Raw genomic sequence first — 6,339 nt, 5'->3', positions numbered from 1 at the left:
ATGATGTCACGTGCATACCCTCTATTGATCAGCCACACAGTAAGCTGGTTATGGTAGAAATACTGTGTGAAAATCCAGCTACAAACCTAAGCTACAAACACATTAACTTTACGGTTTACTGTTTAATGTTTTGGGTTGCATGCAGATATATCCTCACCCTGGCTATTGATTTGGTGTAAACGTTTGACGTTTCCCACATTCCCAGATTATTTAACTGATATAACCAGGACTTTTTGTAAACATCACAGTTTTCCCCTGTCTCCCTGTCCTGTCCTGTCTCACTTCCTCATTTTTCTTTTTAGCCACACCCCCTTTCAGTTAGAGAGGGGGTGGGGCTTAGACTTGATTGACATCTGGCCATCCTAACAGTTTCTGAATGTTGCTCAGTGATTGCTCATGGCAAGGACCCCCAACATTATATGTATTGGCTGCCAACACCCATTTCCAAAGTATTTTGTGCCAATTTTAAAAGCATTATCAGACTTTTTCTTTCTCTCCCATAGTTACTGCACTTTAACTGGCTTTGTAGGGCAGCATACATCATTGGTTCTCAAAGAGGGGTCCTAGGGGATTCCAGGGGGTCCCCCGCATAAGTAGTTATTATTATTAGTTATTAGTTAAGTTAATATAACATCACAAACACAAACACATTTTGAGGGCTTTTTATGCCTTTATTGATAGATGGAAATGGGGAGAGAGATGGGGGTGACATGCAGCAAAGGTCATCAGGATCAGGACTCGAACCCGCAACACGCTGTCAGGCTGGATTACCAGCCTAGGTGCCCAGACGCGTATAGCTGATTTAGCCTGGCTAATAAGCCGTTGGCAAAAAAAAATTGCCTGCCGGCGGATTACGGTCTGGAGAGGCTCAATTGTACGCCCATTTCCTACACCAGAAAACTGGTGTGGCCAATCGGGACACGGTATGCAATATGGGCGGGCTTTGGTACAGTGACGTTCAATGCTTGAGACCTTTGACTGACAGTAGCTCTGACCAATTGCGTCAAAGAGAAAATGTTTGAACCCGCCCCCCCGGGAAACAAGATCCATACACAGCATCTCCAGACTCAAATACCACACGACAGTGTGATTTGAGTCTGGCTTATTAGCCAGGCTATAGCTGACTAGCTGTATGTGTTGCCTATTCACAAATAGCAGATATACCGGTACAAGCGTACAGCGTGCCCCTTACCCCTCATCCCTAAACGTATTTGCATTTTTTTTTTTACTATTTTGAAAACCTTTTAAAATAGTTCAAATAGCCGATCTACAAGCTCACAACGTGTCGATGTAGATTGGCTAGTTGAACTATTTTAAGTGCAATGGGTCAACAAGCATCAGGACCATACAGCCTGGCACCTCCTCCTCATGCTGGTCACACACACACACACACACACACACACACACACACACACACACACACACACACACACACACACACACACACACACACACACACACACACACACACACACACACACACACACACACACACACACACACACACACACACACACACACACACGTCTGCTGGTCACACACTGCTGTGGGAGTAGGCTGGCATTCTACTCCTCAACCAGGATTTGTCGCAGCCAACGTGGTTGTCGTCGTGTTGGTCAGTAGAGCACGGACAGCACGGGCAAGCTTTACCACACACGTGTTCAGTTGGGTTGAGTTCAGGAACGTTGGCAGGCCATTCCACTCCCAAAGTCTGGAGGCATATGGGGCTTCATTTTCGTCACCGCTAAACCCCTTATCCCTAAACTTCTTTGCCTTTTTTTTTTACTATTTTGAAAAACATTTTTGAATAGTTGAACTAGCCAATCTACATTGACACGCTGTGAGCTTGTAGACTGGCCATTTTAACTATTTAAAAATGTTTTGCAAAATAGTAAAAAAAAAAGGAAAATAAGTTTAGGGATAAGGGGTTTAGCGGTGACGAAAATGGAGCCCCTAGTCTCTGATGAGCCCTACATTGTGTCCTTCCTTGTCGTTCTTTGTTTGTTGGTTTGTTTAATTTATATTACCCCATTGAAACCGGGAAAGCATCTCTGTCATTTTACACTTTGAGGGGCATGCCGCATACGTTAGTCTGATGTAGCTACTTTGGCTATTCAAAAATAGCAGATACAATGTACAAACTCATAGTGTCACTGTGGGCCATACTATGAGCTTGTAGATCTGCTTTTTTTCATTTTTTTATCGTGAAAATGTTAGAATATATATAGTTTAAAGCAACCTTTTTTTTAAAACTCAAAGCTTTGCTTCTGGGTGTCCTTGGTACACAAATAAATAGTAGCCTATTGTAAAATGCGGGTCGGCGGCCAAAATAAAAAAAATTATAGCAGTTTTTCCGAGAAATGTTTAGGATGTTAGGATTACATTTTTTGATTCAGCTTCAGGTCTTAATGGGTTGAAGGTCTCTGTAACATTGGAGGTGATCGAGGTACACAATCGCTCCAATACTATCTTCCCCCAGATGATCAAATTGTGGATGATACTGTCAGCTATTTATACAGCCAATCACAACAATCCAATCAGATGTGTCTCATCTTCCAGGTTGTAATAGTCTTAATAGTCTCATAACAGTTATTCCCCTTATACCTTAGAGCCAGTATTCCCCAAACAATGAACCACTAATTTAGATCACAGAAAATCATATAAGCATTAAAGACAAAGTCAAGGAGCTTTGTCTGTAATGCAATCTCCCCCGTCTCTCCTACAAGCCAGTGAATTGTATGGCTTCATTGTGTGTTTCTCTAGTGACTTTCTCCCCCATGAATGTCTCCTATTAAACTAAAGTGCTCATTGTGACACATGGTGGTTCTCCCGCTGCAAACAAAAGTGTGTCTCTGTCTCTCTGTCCTCTTTGTTCCTTCTGGACAGACCTGAACTGGCCATCAGGAGCTTTGTAATGAATCCCAGAAGACCGGCCTGTTCCAGTCTGAAGTGGGCCAGTGGTGTGGAAATGTGATATAATAATAATAATATTCGCTGCCAGTACTGCGATATGGCCCACAGGCCAGATTTTGGACGGTCAGACTGGCGGTACTGGTCCGCGACCTCCCAATAGTCCGACCGGTCGGACTAAAGAGAGGTCCTATACGTACAAGTCCAAATAATCGGACAAATTCAAAAATTCAAAATACCTCATTGCAATGTGATTTAGCAATAAGGAAATACGCTTCTCTTGAATTAAATTAATCAATAGAAGAACACTTTATTCAATGCGCTATGGCTACGCACTGTGTGGGTGTCCAGACTGTGCTCACCGAAAATAGACGATCTACAATTATTTTTGTAAACAGTCAGAAAGTCTGTCTGTCGTATGTCGAATCAGTCAACATCATATCAACGCATTGTCAGAACATTGTCAATGAGAAAGGGAGGCATTTGCCAAGGTGCTATATTATATTATATGTTAATTCTATTCAGATTCCCTGAATAGATAGTGTTCCTCTGCTGAAAGTGTCGAGGAGTGAATGACTGGCAGATGCAAAAGATACAAATTAAGATGTAAATCTACACAGTGTATTAAACACAGCTCAACTTTTTTGTATCGTTGTAGCTTTTGCAGCAGCTACGTCAGATGTATCTTCGTATCTTCTTGTCGCTGGCTTCCATTGAAAATGAATGGTAGACTGTATCTTTGCATCTGCCCGTGTGAACGCATACTTGTCGTCAGTAGCAAAGCAGTAGAATTATTAATTAGTGAATAAAACCCGCAGGCATTTTCAGAAAACCTTCGGGAACAGATCAGGAAAGCGTGAAGAGTTGGAATGGCACATTTGTACTGTGAAAGCTGCTGTGACATGAAAATGGAACAGATCAGGCGATAGAAAACTGGTGGTTCTCAAATTGGGTCCCAGGGACCCTATATATAAATTTGTCTGTTGATCCATTGTCACGTCCAACACTGACAGCACTAGTCACTGTGTATTTAATACGTTCCCTGATTAATTATAATAGATAATCTCTCTCTCTCTGCTAAACCACCTCTTCCAGCAGATTGTAGAATTGTCCAAAAAATAATGAGCTGGACTTAATTAGTGGGGCTGTTTTTCTTTTCTATGTGCATAATTAAATCCTGGCAGAGCTCTTCTGGTGCCCACTGCCTCACGGAGCGACAAAACCAACAGTCATACATTGACAGAGGTCTGTTGCCATAGAGACGTGGACCGTAACATGACAACACTTTATTTTGCTTTTTGTCAGGGCCGACTGGCTTTAGATGGTCAATGGCGTGTTGCTGCCTCATACTGTTAAGGAGTAGTACTGCACAGTGACACAGAAGATGCAATTCATGTCAGACAGACCGGAATTTACACAAAAGGTAAGGTAGAATGTGGACAGTGGTAAAGTAACTAAGTACATTTACTTAAGTAGGCCTTAAGGCCTGACTCACACCTTCGCAACAGATTGATGTATGCTTGTTGTATGAGATGTATAGCTGATGCAAGCTCGCAATGCATTTCCAATGGGAGTCACATGGTTTGACACAACATTTGTGTTGTATGGCTTTCGGCTGTGTTTCGACTGCCCCCCTCCCCCTCATACAACACAAATGTTGTGTCAAACCATGTGACTCCCATTGGAAATGCATTGCAAGCTTGCATCAGCTATACATCTCATACAACAAGCATACATCAATCTGTTGTGCATGTGTGAGTCGCCCCAAAGTAAAATGTTGAGGTATTTGTACTTTACTTGAATATTTCCAAGATTTTTATACATTTGAAAACTTGTGAAATGGGATATTTCTGCACAATGAGTACTTTATACTTTAAGTACATTTTTATACCAATACTTTTGTACTTTTATTTTGAATTCCGGACTTTTACTTGTAACAGAGTATTTCTACATTGCAGTATTGATACTTTTACTTAAGTAAAAGATGCAAGTACTTGTTCCACCACTGGATGTGGAGAATATGAGAAAACAATTGATGCTGCAGCCCAGAAGCCTCCACCTTGCTCTGCAGTGATATATGACATCTGTAGCCTTGGGAATTGCTGGTTCCCCGAGCCAGTGTTACTCACATTTTATACTTAAAGGGATATTTCACTTTCAAAAATATTTTTGGTCATTTTAACGTCTACTCAGGCTTTTGTGAACACCCCAGATAGTTTTTAAGTTATTTGATTAGAGTTTTGACATTCGTTTCACCTGCCCCACCCCCTTCCTATACAAATAAATGAAAAAAATAATTTACAATGGGTTACAATGGGTTTGTATAGGAAGGGTTTGATAAAATTAATATAAAATATCTAAATACTGAATCAAGCAACTTAAGTAGACGATAAAATTACCCATTTTTAAGTGAAATACCCCTTGAAGTAAAAGTATCAATACTGCAATGTAGAAATACTCTGTTACAAGTAAAATTCCAGAATTAAAAATTACAGGTACAAAGGTATTGGTATCAATGTACTTAAAGAACCAAGAGTATAAAGTACTATTCTCATTATGCAGAATGTCCCATTTCACAAGTTTTCAAAATAAGGTATAAATATCTTTAAAATAGCAGATCTACAAGCTCACAATGGAAGGGAAATACTCCAGTAAAGTAAAAATACCTCAAAAGAATCACACCTGTGTGAAGTGAGGGGCGCTCTTATCATCGCACATCATCATGACGTAACATGTCGATTTGCTCAGACACATATGACGTAAATTCTCCATTCATTGTCAATGGGAATTTAATCTAAAAATCACACCTCATGTTGATTAGGTGATGTAATGGTGATGTAAAACAAACGGTGCAAACACAAACATTAAACACCATTAACAATAAAGAGACAATATGACGTAAATGACACATTGACGTAAATTTTCCCTTCATTGTCAATGGCGTTTACAAAACAAACTAAAGACAAACATTAAACCTGTGTATAGGAGGGGCTAGCACCCCTCAAAAATGTGCTTAGTTACTTTACACCACTACCTGAGCCATGTGGCCCATAGGCTCCTGCCTATCTCCTGTTTCTGTAGCGTGAGGCAGCTTGATGTACACCCTATGGACATGACGCTAGTATGTCACATGATATACAAGTGCACCCCCCTGGACATGGCGCTATACAGTATGTCGCAGTGCACCAATCGAAGCACCAACTAAATGGACCAGTTCAAGTCGATGATGTGCAGAGTAAAGTGATGGAAAACATATAAGTAGACAATGTTTGTAAACATGTTAAACGGTTGTTGTTCAGATCTGCAATGTGATGTCGCGTCACACGTCAAACAGCTGCCCTATTGACAAATCAATAACATTCAAAACTCCCATTCCTAAGAGACATACTGTGTAGAATAGATAATCTAATTAAAAATGAATACAACCAC

This window comes from Electrona antarctica, assembly GCF_951216825.1.
Source record: "Electrona antarctica genome assembly, chromosome: 22".
Taxonomy (NCBI): domain Eukaryota; kingdom Metazoa; phylum Chordata; class Actinopteri; order Myctophiformes; family Myctophidae; genus Electrona; species Electrona antarctica.
This window is presented reverse-complemented; position numbering follows the sequence as displayed.